Below are 17,779 nucleotides of genomic sequence, written 5' to 3' on the forward strand. Positions count from 1 at the left end.
GTGCTTTTTGAACATCCCATTCCACATGTAGTCCTTATTTACTGTTATTATAATCTCCACTCTTCTGGGAAGAACAAGATTTTGGCTACCAATACATTTGTATTGTCTTAATCACACTCAGGAGTTTTTAATGCTGTCTACACATCAGCGTGTAATAAACCGGCGTTGAAAAAAACAAGAAGATTGTAGGACAACTGTCTTCAGAAGGACTTTACACTGGGGTTGGAGGTTAAGAGGATCAGTGCAGGGACAGCTGGACACACACACACACACACACACACACACACACTCCTTATCCTTATCCTTAGCAATTTGACATCAAGTACAATTTTTATATATTTACAAAACAACATTTATCTATTTTTTATTGCATTTAATGTGGGAATTTCCAGTCATCGCTTACTATTCTCCAATAATGCTTCATGTAAAACATAAACAAGCAAGTAGTAGCTCTGCCTCAGCGGTTCAGATTCTGAGCTTGTGACCTGAAGGTGTAAATCCTGGTCCCAGTTAATTCCTTAAGGGAAAAAAAAAAAACCTTAATCCTATGACTGCTCAGCTACGTGCTTGCCCTGGATGCTCCTGTTGTGTAATGACTGTAATGCATTAAACCTGTGTGTGTGTAGTGCAGCAGGAGGTGCATCAGTACAAATAACTGTCAAAACATATCTACATACCAAATAAAAAAAGTTTTCAGAAATCAGTAGTGTGTAGGATTTATTCTTTCTCCGAAACAAATTCCTTCTCTCTGTATGCATGGTGCGTAGGACTCTTACAAAAGCCACAAAGCCTCAAAGCCCCCCAAGAAGACAGGAGAAGGATTATGTCATGCCTGAGTTCTAGTTAGGCTGAAACTTGAAAGTTGTACGACATAAATGCAATGTTTAGGTTTTATTATATATTATATATTATTATTACTATTATTTTGGTTTACTATGTTTACCTTTTTTAAAGTCATTTGAAATTGATTTTTATATTATTTATGAAAATCCATTTCAAATTTCAAATCCCAGGAGAATGGAGGTGATTATAAGAGCAAATGGGGACTAAAAATTAAATAGGATATTCATAAAGAATCACATACTGTACATTTATGCGTACATTCATGTGTCTACAAACTTCTGTCCATATAGTGTGTGTGTGACAGGCAATATGAACAAAGTAATTTTCAGTTATCAGTTACACAATCATATATCTGTTGAACTACTTTCAATCCTGTTATGTGTAGATACGGAAAGACTTGACAATGGATGGTTTGAAGTCTGGAAACATGCTCCTGGAAGCCTTAGTGATAGAAGAACCCTGAGTTAAACCAGTTTAATATTTGAACTCGTGACTTTCCGGTCACCGACACAGAAGCTGAATATGTCGTATGAGATGTTAAGAGTTTATGCAGCTGCGACTGTGTGTGATTTATAGCGTACGGTGCGGTGATCTGGGAATTTTACACAGCGGGAACGTAAGGAAAATCTATTATTCCAGTCAAAGTGTATAACAATCAAGAGAACAGGAAGAAAGAGAGACACTTGTTTTTATACTCGATCCCAGCTGCTAAAACAATGTATTTGTGTGTGTGTGTGTGTGTGTGTGTGTGTGTGTGTGTGTGTGTGTGTGTGTGTGTGTGTGTGTGTGTGTGTGTGTGTGTAAACAGAGCCATGTGGGTCGTGCGGGTGAAAGAGTTGAAGTTAAGGGGGGGTAATGAAGAATCCAGAGTTCATCATTACTGCTACTGGACATTTACTGACCTGGCAACAGTCCACACATATAAGTGCTGAGTGCAGCCACACGACCTCCTGTTCCTGTTGCTGATCTGAGATCAGCCATGACCCTCAGAAGGTCACAGAAATGGGCATTACCAGTTTCATAAACAGAATGCAGCAGTCTGCATGTCTGCTGAATACATTTCTGCAAGCTGATATCCTTGATTGCTGCAAAGACGATCTCTGGACGCATAGTGTGTGTGTGTGTGTGTGTGTGTGTGTGTGTCTCAATTTCCCCTGAGGCAGCAAGTTTCAGAGAGATGACCAGGCTATATTTCTAGTTAAGTTTTGAAAGTTTGAAAGTCCCTTAATATGGAAATTCAAATATGAAGTGCACATTAATCAGAAATGTAAAAAAAAAAAAAAAAAAAAAAAAAAAAGAAACTACATTAGTTGCACAAGTATTGGCACCCCCTTCACTAGTACTTAAAATGCACATGGCTCTGTTCGCGAGCTAACCAAAGACTCTTCATGCATTTGTTTTACCACGAGACTGAAGCGCTCACGAGTTTCATCGTGACTATTTTTACACAAACCATGTACCTAGTAAAGAAGTAAAGTAGAGATACACTAGATAAAAGTACACCAGCAATATAAAAATCGCATTCAAGTGTACTTAAGTATCCAAAGTACGAAGATTTTTTAATGGTTATAAAGTTCGAGTCAAGATTTTCTTTCATTATTTATTCCTCTGAAAAAATGTTCTGCTTGTTGTTGAACCGATGTATGGTCACGCTACTTTAAGTAGATACCGCCAATCAAAACAAGTTCAAACAGAGCGCAGTAAAAAGAAACGACTGATTTAGCAAAATTAGGTTGAGTAAAAAGTACAATATTTGACTTCAAATGTAGTGAAGTTAAAGTTTCCCTGAATGACAATACTTCAGTAAACTACAGATACGCAAAAAAACAACTAAAAAACAGTAACAAATTACATTCACTTCATGACTGTCCGCCCATATTCAGCTCTTCCTGATCTTAGCACTAGCATGCTAATCTCAGTTTAAACAACAATCTAAATCAAGACTCCGGTACTAGCATCGCCTTTGTGTTCATCAAATGAAGGTGTGTTTACTATCAACCAACCAATCATGACGATATGAAACGGCTTTTAAACAGCACATTAATTCACAGACATAAACCTTGGATTATTGTAATAGTTTGTGTTGCATTCTGTGTTCATTAGTTGAACACACATAGACATACTGGAATGCGATTCTGGAATGCAATCGTACCCTCACGGAAAGCCTAGAGGAACACACCACTACTCGGAGTGTGTAATCGGAAGAGAGAAGATCCCTAGTAGTATGCAAAACACTACAGGATTTTAACTCCAGCATGGTTTCTAAGTTTAGCTCTGGTCTTTAGGGTGGACGCATCTTGGTTACCGTAACACACACACGATAGCAACCCTATACCCCCCTCCCACACACACACACACACACCAAATACAAGTTCTGCATCCAAAAAAATTTATATTAAGGACATGTTCAAATCATGATTCTAATCCGTCAGACAAAACAAACCCCCTCCACACTTTTTCTGGTGCCATCACACAACAGCAGTAATATTATCAGGTCTTTTCTGATCTCCAACCAGAAAAACCAAAAGCCAGAAACACAGAAATCAGATCAGTTCACCTTCCTTGTCCATCTCAAGATCAATACAGTCGCTCTGGAGATGCAGAGGGTGCGATGCCTGACTCATCAAAGCAACAGATTTGTTTTTCTGCCAAGCAAAAAAAAAAAAAGGCAATTCGACATATACTTGTTTCTTGTTAAGGTCAGAAGGCTGCAATATGTAAATGGGTGCTATTACTGTTTTCCAGACGAATGTAAAAGCACAGCCTCATACGCTGATTTATATACAAGTGTATAAATCACAACCTCCAAATATAACAAAATACATCCCTGTTATTAGTAATCAACAATGGCATTATGTGCAATGCAAACTTAATAAAAAGCAATGTTTTTGATGCTACTACAAAGCTGTGGGTTTTATTTTCCAATGTCAGCAGGCCCTGAAGTGTTTCGATCCCTTGATACTACAAGAGTTTGCCAAGGAAACTTTCATTTATTAATGAATGACATGTCATGCATTTTTTAAAGCATTTAGCGCTATATTTATCCTATTATCCCATTTATAATTTAGATTTATGCTGTAAAAACCACCATGGCAAGTTATTTCCTGTTATAGCTTATATTATAGCAGCTATAATCCCTTTCTCTTTCTGAAATTCATTTAAAAAAATGCAAAAACCATCATCCTGACAGCTTTCTCGTGGTGGAAAACCGACTTTTACGAAGCACTGACACTGTAGACTCCGTCCATTCATGATAAATAAACTCCTAACTGAGGCTTTAGTAAAACCAGGCTGTCTGCCATAGAAAGTGAATAAGATGCTACTATAGAAATTAGAAGGTTTTAGAACAAGAACAAGACGCTGTGAATTTTCTTTTGTCATAAATACATTATATAATATTAATTTTACAGCTAAAGTTACGAACGTCTGTTTGAATCATCTTCAAAAAAATATTCGATAATCTCATGGTAATGCGGTTATTCCGAGTTTTATTCGGAATTTTCCGATCCAACATGCAAGTGCAGCTCATTTACATTTTCAGAGCTGGGGATTAAACCCTTATCCAAAGAGACTTGCAATTATCTCATTTATGCAACCGAGCAGTTGACGGTTAAGAGCTTTTCTCAAGGGACCAACAGTGCTAGCTTAGTGGGATTTAAACTTACAACCTTTTAATCAGAAGTTCAACATCTTAACCCCTGACCTATCCCTTTCCCTATCTCCATCGGTGCAACATTTCCACCGACACCACTTCACCTTTCCTTCTGACAGAACGAGACACTGTGGAATATGCTGTGGTCATAAAAATATGATCCAATACTTGGTTTATAGCTTCGCTCACACATTTACACAAAGGTCTGGATTTCTGATGTGTCCTGACATTTCGAGCTCTGCCTCGATATGTTTTTTGATCCATTATGACCTCACATCACCCATTGTGAGAGTTTAAAAAAAATGTTCCCCTTTGTGAAGGGGAAGTTTTTAGCACTTGGCAACACTGAGCATCTCTAATGCTTATAACCAGGCATTGGCTTATTGACTTGCTTTGGGACAGAGAGAGAGACAGAGAGAGAGACAGAGAGAGAGACAGAGAGAGAGACAGAGAGAGAGACAGAGAGAGAGACAGAGAGAGAGACAGAGAGAGAGACAGATAGATGTTTACAAAGAAAAAGGTTAATTTATAGTTTGGAGTTTATTTAAACGACGATCACAAACACACACACACACACACACACACACACACACACACACACACACACACACTTCCAGCAGGTAGGATTTCCACTGATGTGCTTCTTCTTTCATGAATGAAACCTCTCCCTCTCTCTTTTTCTTTCTGAAACTTCTCTTTGTATCATAGATAGAATAGATTAGATTAGATAGATAGATAGATAGATAGATAGATAGATAGATAGATAGATAGATAGATAGATAGATAGATAGATAGATAGATAGATAGATAGATAGATAGATAATCTCAGTGTATTCCTATTATTAGTCGGAATTCCCAGGAATAACATGTACTGTAAGTGCAGCTTGAGCTCCATCTATACTGACCCCCACTACGCCTTTATCCCATGTTTTTGTACACCTTCATCCCTGATTACACTACACTGAGTGCAAAACAAAATTAAAACAATAATTTAAAAGTCGATTAATCCGATTATCAAATAAACGGAGATTTCAAGAGGTTTATTAAATATTCCAGATTAACGCCGACACCTCTTCAGTCCCACCTGAGCCCCAACATCTGCTCCACTTCACCATCCATGGCTCGTGCTTGCGGAGCCGCGGGCTGATTAATCGAATATTCGGAATATATGCGGTTTAGAACAAGCGTTCAATCCCACCCTAATGCTCACCTCACCTCGGATCCGACTCAGTGCATGACCGCTGCAGCCGGCAAACCTTCACACCGCGTTCTTCAAAACACCATCATCATCATCATCATCATGAACACCTCGTCCGAACAGGCGCTCTCCTGAAAGAAGACGACAAAGCAGGAGAAGAAGGTGGACGCAAGACTGCGTGGACAAACAGCCTACAGGATCTTCAGGTCGCTCGGTCGGAGAGGCACGAACCGGATTGATGGTGGTCTTGTTGGGGAAGAAGAAGGCGCTGCGCTCCGAGGCTCCTCCGTTGCGTCTTAAAGGAGCCGTGCCCCAAAACCAGGCGCGTGCTCTTTCTCCAGGACCTCCTCAAATTCAGGCTCCGTCCCAATCCTCTTCTGTCCATCCGCGAATCAGACGCGTCTTTGTCACGTGGTTGGATTTCGGATTACAGCCAAATCTGGAAAGGACACTAGAGAAAAGTCGACTGTGTCTCATTCAAGACTTGGTGGACATGTCCTACTTGTGTGTACTCTTTCAGATATAACTGGACGTTCCAGAAAATCTAATAGTTATTAATAAATGTTATTGCATCATAAAAAAAAAACATTTTCAGATTCCAGGATGCAAATCCATGCCAGGTAGAATTGGTCTATTCTGAGTTCGGGGTGTGTTGGTGTGTGAAATTTGCTCCGATTTGCATATTGAAAAAAAAAAAGAAAAAATATAAATAAAATTATTCGCAATGATCAAGTCCACATGAGACAGGACAGATCTTAGGTTCTTTTTATCCAGGTATAAAGGTAGTCCCCAGGTTACGATTTTTTGTATTACGATTTTTCGATATTACGATGACGACAGCAATATATCCTAAATTTTTTTTTTCATTCTTTAAGTTTTGCTTGCCAGGTAAATGCAGCAGCATATTCTCCAGCCTTCACTCCACACCCCCACACCACGTCCACAAACATATATACTGTATAGTTTATACAGATCTGTACATTTATCAGTTTTTCTGAATTATGTACATTAATCTGTTAAATTATGAACAAATTACAGTATACTACCGCATACTGATCACTATTCTTTAAGAATTCTGTTTAGGCTAGGCCATGTCTCGACCATATTTTCAAGTTACCATGGGGTCATCAGAACGCATCTCCATTGTAAGTTGGGAACTACCCGTACCTGTGCTCCTCTCCAAGGTGGGCTTGAATGCATACTGCTTTTATACACCAAAAACTCTCATAAGAAAACAGGAAGCAATGTGACAAACCATAATCACGTTACACAACATGTTGCCCAGACTTCCATTGTTTAGGAGAACCAGGGATCAGATCTCTGGGCCATTCCCCATTACTCACAAGAGCTCACAGTTCACAGAGGATCCAGAATTACAGAAAAAAGTCATGAAAAAATACCCTTTCCTTGCTATAACTCAGGAAAGGGCTGTTCATTAGCTGATCATCTCAATCAAATGAAACAGAGAAAATCCGCCCCAGTTTCAATTCTTATTCTATATCATTTTTGCACGATTCTAATGTCGGTGCTGTTGTGCCTGGGGGTTACATCAGAAATACTCTTTGTTCAGTCCGCTGCCATCAGGCAAGATCTTCTGCTGTCTGATAGCCAAATCTAGGATGTTTAGGAGGAACTTCTTCACACAAGCTATCAGACTTCTTAACACAAGCACTTATTCCATAAGTCTCATTGTCACTGTTACCGTTTTTTGGTTTGTTATTATCATAGCTCATTATATTCCAAAAAATGTGAACCTCCCTTTGCACATCTAAATATATTTGCACTATTTTAACTACTAACTTTATCAACAATATTTTCTCATTTTCTTTTATCATATTATTTATTTTAAATTTATAGTCATTTCCTGAGCAGCCAATCAGCTGTGCTGTACATTTCACTGCTAGTTGTTTACTATGTTTGTTATGTATGTTGGATCTCAAGAAAAAATGGATTGCGTCCGACAAAAAGAAACTATAATGATATCTTTAAAAGACCTTTGATCTTAATCACATCATCTAATCGAATAAAGAGCTCACAAAGGATGATGAAAACCACCCCCGTCTTCTCTCTGTCCTCAATTCCACTGTTCACAATGTGTTTTTAAGATGTATATTTTCCTGAATTGAATACAATTTTAGCCTTCGCCACAGGTTTCTCACCCCGGGCATGAAATATCTCAGTGTCTTTCTAACCAGGATGGTGGGATGGTAGCTTCATACAGTCTATTGATGAGAGCAAGTGTCTGAGGAAAGAGGTCTATGTCTTCATGACATATCTGTATCGCTTCATGAGCAATGTTCTGCGCATGGGAGTCATGAATGGGAATAAGAATTTGGTTTTTACTTTGGAAGTGAAATTAAACAAAGGTTGGACAAAACAGAACACACATCAATCAATGTACAAAGTTTACCCAAGTGGACAGACAACAGAAGTGTAATTTATTTAAAGATTATAATGTTTGGTGTTAGGACTAAATCCAGTTAGAACATTATACACAGGACAAAAACAGGAACGTCATTTACGTAGCGACGTCTTTGTGATCTGTTTGTAGATCTTTTCTATCTAAACTGACTCGATTAAACAGATTGGGAGCATCACACACATGAGAAATGTAGCAGTGTCGGAATAGCCGTCACCCCCCTCACGCTTTCTCACGCCGTGGTTTCTAATACAATATCCTGAGATGGGGGAAGGGACGAGGCCAGCTGGGACAAGAGTAGGAGGAAGAAGGAATATCAACCCACCCCAGGGTCTGTTCTATCGCCTCGTATGTTTTTCTCGTCACACGGTTACACATCAGATACCTTCGTATTTACAGCCACGGCGTAGTCGGGGTCTTTACACAATCTGATTCTGATCTGTATCATATAGACTATACAGGAAGCAGTGCGAAATCACAATTCGAATTCTGACATGTTTAGTGATTTACTCTGCTAGATTCATGTTGGAAAACTCACACGTCTGTACAACCCAGTTTTCAGTTTGTTTGTCACGTCCGTCTCTACTGTACACAAATAGGACACGATTAAAACCATACGTTCAAGATGGCACATGGGATTCTGCATGGGCCGCCAACGCCTGCCGAGTTCCTCCGCACACGACGGATTTGCGCTCAGGCGTATAAATACATCTCGTGTTTGTGTGTTTGTGTGTGGTCTGAGAGGTGGCCTTCTCAAAGACACAGCGTGATCTGAGAAGGACAAAGTCAAACGGCATGTTTTTGTGGTCAAAAATAGATTGGGGTAGTTCACAGGATGGGGGATGTCTGATGGAGATCAGGACGATCTTTATGAACTTTACAGGCAGTGCGTACATCAATACGCTAGGTTTTCCCCCAAGAGCTGGGCGAGTTATCCATTTCATGGATGAGAAAATAGAAATACGTTTTTCTCTAAGATGCTGCAATGAAGTGGAGAACGACGGCGAGGAAATCGCATTATCACACGTGACAAGAGGACAAAATACAGTGATGGAGATCCTGATGTTGAGATTTACATCAACACAAAATTGTACATCCAACATTTCAATCAGCATGTGAATTAAAAGTGAATCTCTCAGTTTGTAGCGATTGTTTACATTTTTTGATCATTTTCCAAACAACGATTTATTGTGAAGAGCAGTAATGCCTCACTTTTTGCTATTTTGGGCTTGTTCTGTTATATTTTGCACAGGTGTGTGCTTGAAATGTAATTTAATAAGACATGTAGTAATAGGTGATATGACACGATGTATGATATAAGTGTAAGATACAGACATGTAATACCAGAGGTCTAAAGAAAACCTGAGTAAATAATACCTGAGTAAAAGTTACTCCATTACAAGTAAAAAAAACTTTCCAATTCCAATATGACTTGAGTAAAAGTCTTATAGGATCTCGTTTTGAACAGTACTTCAGTATTCTATTCATATTGAACGTACGCTAAAAGATGCACTAGTCCTCAACACCAAGACACATGTTAGTGAAAAGCCATAAACAAGTTATTATTTCCTAAAATGCAAATCAAATTGCTTTACACTTTACAGAACCACGGCATTAACCAACATCACAGCATCTTCAACATGCCAGAATAAAACAAAGATCAAACAAGTCAATCAAAAATAAACATTCATTTTAAATATCGTGGTTTAAAATGACATAAATTTAATCATAAATGTAGTTTAGAGAGTCAAAGTTGCGTATATCTTTGGTCCTCAGTAAAACTAAAAAGTAGAGAAAAAAAATACAGTACAGTAACAAACATACCGTAATTTCCGGACTATAAAGCCGCACCCACTGAATTTTACAAATTTTTTAATTTTCAACATAATTAAGCCTGTCTATAAGCCGCACCTGTCTACACTAATGTACTTTACACAGGCTTTAACAAAAGACACGTTACACACGGTGTAACGGGTGAAATATGTTGCGCTTCCTGTAGGAGCATAGCGGTTTTTTTTTTTAATTGCCTGTCACTGCATTTTTCCGTTAATACTGCGTGTGTGGAGACCGAGGAATATGTCCTTATTATTTTCTGATGCTCATTTCTAAGTTTCTTTGACTAACCCGTAACGCTGTTGCCAAGAACAATAAAAAAGCATGAGTTTTGGAAACCTGTCTGTGCTTATATGATTTCTGTTGCAACTGGAGTTAGTGAGCTCTCCCTTCACCCAGACTTAACACGTTACAACGGTTTGTATCTAAACAGTAGCCGACCAAGAAAGTCATTGTTCACTGTCTTCCTCCTTCCTTTCACAACTATTTCTCTCTGGAGTTTATCTTTTGGCATCGCCGTGTGTTTAAAAAAAAGTTTTTTCTCCCGATGCCGTGCAGCTCAGAACACAGGTGAGGTGCGTTTTTTAGTTTCCGTTCGAAAATTTCTTGGTCTAATGTTATGGGGTTCAGTTTTTTGGCTTGAAGTTTGTGAAACCGGGAAAAACCCAGGAAAAATCCATAAATTAGCCGCTTCGTTGTTTAAGCCGCGGGGTTCAAAACGTAGGAAAAAAGTAGCGGCTAATAGTCCGGAAAATACAGTTCATATACTCCACATGAATTGATTCCACATGACATAATGTATCACAGTGTTACAACATGACTAAATTATGCGACACAATACGACTCGGTACTGCATAATAACATGGGAGATGACATAACAGGATACTGCATGACTTCATATGATGACACAACGAATCGACATGTGATGCGATATAACAATATGACGACATACAATATGACTTACTGTGACAGGACATGAAAAAATACCAACTTAATGTCAAAAAGCACGATGAGATACAATATAACCTGAAGTGACTCGATATCTTCCTACACGACATCATGTGATAAATATGACCTGATGACGAAATATGAAAATGGATAAAACCCAAGCAAACAAACAAACAAACAAACAAACAAACAAACAAGCAAATCCGATTCTGTCAAACCTTCTTAAGACCTTATTGATCTTTTGGGAAGAAATGGACTGACATCTTTCCAGAAGGAGGGGGAGGAAGACACACACACACACACACACACACACACACACACACACACACACAAAGCCATGGCAACCACTTAGCAGCAGTTGAATCCATCCAATTACTTTGAGGTCACTCTACAGTCTCCTCTCACTTCATGAAGGTTTGTACGGTTCTCTAAAAGCCGCTCGAACGTCCCGCAAACACACCCACTGTGGAAAACGAAAGCATCTTCTGCCATCATAAGTGTTGGTGCGCTGAAGTGGTGGGTTGGCCTCCTGGGATCACCGGGGTCGATGGATTACACCTTCTCATTAGAGGATGCAGGATGCTACTTGAAAGGGGCCGAGCTGAAGGGGAGGTGTGATGGAGGGATGGAAGATGAAGTGCCACTTGTCCGATTGTCAGCTTCGAGCTCAATTCATAAGTTTGGTTTCAAAGGACCAACAGTATATGAGTGTGCAGTATTATTTAACATACACACATATATTGAACTCATAATCTTTTAGTCTTTATGTGTAATATGAGAATATTTAATACTAATCCCTGATTTTAGCAGAGTGAAACCTCATAGCTGCACAAGCATTACTGAGAATCCCCCAAGGGTACGCTGTATAGGTCATATACTGTTTTGGGTCACTGGAATAGTGGAGTGGGTGGGCTTTAACTTCCAGCTTGCTCTCACTAATATTAACCCTTTATGTATCTGATGTAGGTGAGGAGGCCTGGGTGAGGAGGTCAGTGTTCCAATCCGTCATGTTCAATAAGGTTGAGGACAGACTTCTATAGCAGCTTACTCAAGATCTTGCAATTGCTCCAAAACGCAGCTGTGTTCAATCTGCTCAAGTTCTCCCACACCACCCCACTGCTGCGCTCCCTTCACTGGCTTCCCGTAGCTGCACGTATCAGATTCAAAACACTGATGTTTGCCTACAAGGCCAAAAATGGACCAGCACCATCTTACCTCAGTGACCTCATCACATCTCGCACTGCACCACGCTGTCTGAGATCCTCCAGCACTGCTCGACTGGTACCACCTTCTCTCAGAATGAGAGGTAAGTACACTTCAAGGCTCTTCTCTGTTCTGGCACCGAGGTGGTGGAATGAACTTCCCCTAGATGTCCGTACAGCAGAGCATCTTCAAGCGACGGAATCCTGCTTTATTTTATAATCTTCATCATCCTCCTCCTCCACTCATGTATTGAGCAGGGAGCAGTTATTCATTTAAAGAACAATACAAATACAAAAATTATTTTACTGTAATCAGAAACTGGATTCTAAACACTTTCTTTCTTTCTTTCTTTCTTTCTTTCTTTCTTTCTTTCTTTCTTTCTTTCTTTCTTCATCATAAAAAGTCTTAATTTTGTGCTTTTTCTTTATTGCATTATTTATTGCTGTTGCATTATAGTTTGTTTTTTATAATAATTTGTATTATTTATTCAATTATTGTAATTTATAAAATTACTAATTATTCTATATTTTTATAAATAAAAATAAATTGTATATTTAATTTTATAATATATAGTCATTAAAGTGATATATTTATTATCATAGTTATAATTATGATAATAAATATAAATACGTTTCACAAAATATGATTTAATTAAATATAAAAGAAATGATGAAACAACTACTTTTTATTTTTGAAGATTTTATTTTATTTCTATTTTTATTATTATTCTGTTGGATATTAGTTCATTTGTACATCATTTATTTTTTTATTTTGATCTGAATTTCTTCATTCTTCTTTTGTGATTTCCTAAGAATCAATAATTAATTGACTACCGGTATATTATTATTATTATTATTATTATTATTATTATTATTATTATTATTATTATTATTATTATTATTATTATTATTTTAGTATAATGTTTTTTTATTTTCTTTCAGTTTTATAATTTTATACTTATAACCTAATATATATTTAAAAAAACCTTTCAATCTCTAAAAAAAACCATGAAATCATCAGGCGGTCACAGCTGAATACATCCAATCCCATTACATCCCATCACATCACATCACATCACATCACATCACATCACACAGCACAGCAAGTTGAGGGTGTCAGCCACTGTCTCACTCCACACCCACACCCACACCCACACACACACACACAACACACACACACACACACACACACACACCACTTGTGCAGCATGGAGCTGTTTAAAGAGTAAAGTCTCTCCTTCAGCTTCATGGGTGGTTTAACACCAGTGCTCTCTCCGGGCCTGGGGAGGCCGAGCCGAGCCTCTGATTGGTTTATCTAGGTCACATGGACTAATGACTCATCCTCACTCCATCTTCCAGCATCATGTAGAGGATAGTGATGAGACGGGAAGTGCTGTTGTCACAGTGACCAGACCAAGCAGGGGTCAATGAGAACCTGGGGGTTTTTCTGAAGGACGTCAGTAATATTTCACTTGCCGTCAAGGGAAAACTTGTGACCAGAAAAAAGGAAAATGTGGAAAAGGAAAAAAAAAATTGTGTGAAAAATTGCATTTATGCACTAAAAGCATAAACCACCACCATCTGTGATTATTGTTTTAATGTCTGTAATAATGTTGTACAGTGTCAGGATCTGGAGGATCCAGCTCTGTTTCGTTTCGTTGTTTTTCCCTGTTTTTACCACCAGATGTCACCATTTCGTTCCTGTGCACTTCATTAATCTCTTATTGTTTCCACCTGATTCCTTTGTATTTAAGTTTCCCTCTTTTTTATTTTTTTATTTAATTTTTTTTATAATCTGTTACTTGGGGTTTTTTTCTGAGTCTCTGTCTTTTTCTAAAGTACATGGTTGAAGTCCTTGTTTCTGAGTTTATCTGTTGCTCTGCTTTTTTCTGTGAAGATGTTTTGATTGTTATTATTTGCCACATCCCCAGAGAAAGACTTTTAATATTTGCCTGAATTCCTGATGAGTTTGTTATATATTTTTGTGCTTTTTGTACATTTAAAATAATAATAAAAAAAAATATTTTCCAACCTTTTTGAGTCTCTTTCTGCATGTGGGAACTCCCAGGCCTCCTCACCTCTGACTTTACTTAGTCCTCTTTATTGTCTCTGGATGAACACAGATCCCATACAAATCTACTGGAACAACTTCCCAAAAGATTGTATGTTAATATACCAGGAAAAAGGACTTAAATGTGGGATGGGATGCACAAAAACCACATGCTAATCTTCTGCTCAGGCGTCCACACACCTTTGTCTATACAGTGTATGATGAAGTGCTATGGATGTAACAAGACTCGGCTTAAATAAATGCTCCATGATGGATTTCACTTTACAATGTACAATCTAAAAGAAATGAGCTCAAGCTTTATTTCGTGCTCGTTTTATTGCATTCTGTGTTTGATGCTTTGTTTTCGCACAAAACGTACACACTCGATGTGGCCGATTTGTTTATCGACACACACAACCTTCATACGTGAGTCAAAATGTTACCACAAAGCAGGAACACGGAGAACCTGATCTCACGAGCTTTCTTCTGGCTGAATAAAAACCAATTCTTAGACTTGTGATCAGGTATCTATAGAACTACGCTACTAACTATCACCTGCTAACACACGCATTGCGAAAACAACACGCTAATTGATCAACGCTACCACTTCCTGCGTAGGTGTGCGTCAGCTAAGTGTGCTAATCCACACCCTGAGATCGCTAGCAGAGCTGCTTGTTGAGGCGGCTTTTAAAAAACATGGCCTCATCTGCAGCTCTTCTCCATTTCCTGCATTTATGACCTGGTTTCATCTCCCACAGGTTAACAAAAGACTCAGGGCTAAATGTGGTAAACAGTATAACAGGGAAACGAGAGAGAGAGAGAGAAGGAAAGAGAGAGTGTTTATATGTACAGCATAGTGCACTCTTTACTCTTTAATGAAGGTGCAGACGCTCAGGATGACGAGACGCGTTAAAAGGCGACCGCATGAATTATTCAGGCGCGTCCAAAGAGCTCCCGCGGTTACAGGCCCCCTGCTGTGAGCAGAACCACAACACTGTAAAGGACAGGCTCACTTATTTTACTCCACACGCTCACGTCAGTATCCAGTTTCCATCATGGACATTTACTCAACAAGATGCATCCGGAAAAACACCACACACACACACACACACACACACACACACACACACACACACACACACACACACACACACACACACACAAGTATTTGAGTAAATGTACTTCGTTACTGTACTTAAGTAATGTTTTGGCTCCTTTTCTAGTTTTTCTCACTATCAAAGGTTTAAGCAACTTTCACTCTTTAATCAACTACATTACATATTACATTCTCCACTATATTTTAATAAACTGCTATCATTTACATTTGGCCCCTCTGTTGAATGTAAAATGTTAAATGTTAAATGTTAAAGCTCAGCAATTAAATCAAAAAAACCCTGATTCTCTCATTCTCAGTACAAAAGATTGTCAATTGAAGATGCCTTTTTGAAAGATCGCTTTACTATAATGTCTTTTTTTTACTGACATGTTGGGGATTTTAATAAGTAAGACGTTTTTTTGCTTAGCATTAACACGTGTCTTGGTTTTGAGGACTGGTGCATCTTTAAGTTAATGTTCAATATGAGTAAAATACCGAGTAAAAAACTGTTCAAAACAGAACTCATATTGGAATTGATGAATTTGAACTTGCAATGGAGTAAGTTTTGCATTAATGTACCTATATTTTTACTTGAGTATGATTTTCAGGTGCTCTTTACACCTCACACACACTCTTCACTCTTCTGCCATCTGGAAAACGTTACTGAAGCAGTAACAGTTTCTTTCCACAAGCTATCAGACTCCTGAAGGGACTGGACTGGTGTTTACATCAATGATAAAAATGTATTTTGCACAAAAATTGCCTGTTTTGCACAGTTTCTGTTTGCATGTTTATATTTACAGTATTTATTTAGAGATATTTCACTTCACTACAGCGTCTCCGTCTCTATTGTACAGTCACTGTGTTTACAGTCTCCTTGTCTTGTTGTGCTTTTTTTCTTGTGCACTAAATGTTGCACGTGTACACTTTATTTTATTTATTGTGTTTAGAATTTTGTTAAATTTAGGTTGTCTGATGGAGCACCTTGGTCCTGAGGGAACGTCGTTTCGTTTCATGAAGAAGTTATTTGGAATATTAGCTAACAATGCATGAGAATACAAAATGCTAAAAGCTAAAAAGCACCATGTGTTGCTCTTCAAAAGACACTAACAGTATTTGTCTTCATGTGGATCATGTCTCACAGGTTGGCGGCTTCTTCAACTCATCAAGACTCAGACGCCAAGTAAAGAATACAACACAACAGGACGTCTTGTTACAGGAACCTAATCAGTAAATTACCGCTGCCAAAAACGCGTTGAAAGTCGCGTTCCTCTCGTAATGAGTTTTTTTTTAATCCATTTCCAATTACATTTAAAGCTGTAGAACGTCCACACAACAAATCGGCTTTGGTTATTACTGGTACGAAGCACCAGTCGATTGATTCTACAAACATCTTCAAAATAACCCTGATATTCAATATCAATAATTATATGATGAGTTTTGAATTAGTTTATTATCAGGATCACCTTCAATCCATAAGCAGCTGTATATTATAACTAGAGCGTTAACATGAACCTGTGATTTGTTTGCAGGCAAAATGAATGAATTTACACTATTTAGAAAAAAGTATTGGGACACCTGACTTTTCCAGCCATGTGTGGTTCTTTCCTAAAGTTGGAGGCACACAATTGTGTAGGATGTATTTGGATGTAGATGCATGAAATTTTCTCTTCACATGAACTAGGAGACCCAAACCTGTTCAAGCATGACGATGCCACTGTGCAGAAAAGCAAACATTCGGAAGATCTCCTGCGATAGAGCTCCAACCCTTTAAACCCATTTGGGATGAATATGAACCCGGACTGCCCCCCAGGCCTCCACACCTCACCTACATCAGCACTTGATTTGACTAACACCACAAATCTCCACAACAAAATCCAGTGGAACATCTTTCCAGAAGAGTGGAGGTTCTTATAACAGCAAATGGGGACCGAATGTGAAAAGAGATGTTTAAAAAACAAATCTTATAATTAGGTGTCCACAAACTTTCGTCTATATATAGACAAAAGTTAGGTAAATGTTACCTTCTGATATTTTTTAGCTTGAACCAACGAAGCCTGATCACCTCCTCAGATAAACATCACTTCGTGTTCACGCAATGCTGGTTGTTTATGATTAGAAAAAGGCATAATTTATTTCAAGACTTTCTCCTTTCGATGTGTATGTTAGTGTTAGTCTTTGCCTACGATTGGATTAAACTAATCCCCGTCTCAGTATGAACACTAGTTAACATTCTTATTCGACAGAAAAGAGGAATCAAAATGCAGACATGATCTTTGTGAACAGTTGAAATAAACATAGAGGAAAGCAGGACATAATTATGGAAGGTGTCTTATGATTCTCAGAAGTTAAACAAACCATATTTGGAGCTTTTCTAATGCAGCTCCAGAGGACGAGGCACTGCAGATAGAGACAGTTACTGTTGTGAATCAGGTTTATAGCTGTGTCGCTGCATGAGAGGACATGAGCTCCATTTACTGGGGTTTATTTTGGGGTTTTTTATTGTTTGTTGCTGTCTGTTGAAGATTTGTCTGATAT

General features: G+C 38.3%; 1 protein-coding gene and 1 long non-coding RNA gene across 3 annotated transcripts in view; one reads left to right on the plus strand and one right to left on the minus strand.

The window, feature by feature from the left end:
- The window catches only part of sh2b2 (SH2B adaptor protein 2), a 28,500-nt gene extending 22,282 nt beyond the window's left edge, over positions 1-6,218 (minus strand). Inside the window, exon 1 of one of the 2 annotated variants that reach the window (XM_083525742.1) lies at positions 5,711-6,218. The gene's annotated coding sequence lies outside the window, so the exon portion shown is untranslated. Of the gene's footprint in view, positions 1-5,705 lie in introns of both variants that reach the window. The other variant, XM_083525741.1, reaches the window with a different exon arrangement.
- The window catches only part of LOC310717771, a 339,024-nt gene that overhangs the window by 140,494 nt on the left and 180,751 nt on the right, over positions 1-17,779 (plus strand). The window lies entirely within an intron of this gene.

Source organism: Silurus aristotelis (genome assembly GCF_946808225.1).
Source record: "Silurus aristotelis genome assembly, chromosome: 22".
Classification (NCBI taxonomy): domain Eukaryota; kingdom Metazoa; phylum Chordata; class Actinopteri; order Siluriformes; family Siluridae; genus Silurus; species Silurus aristotelis.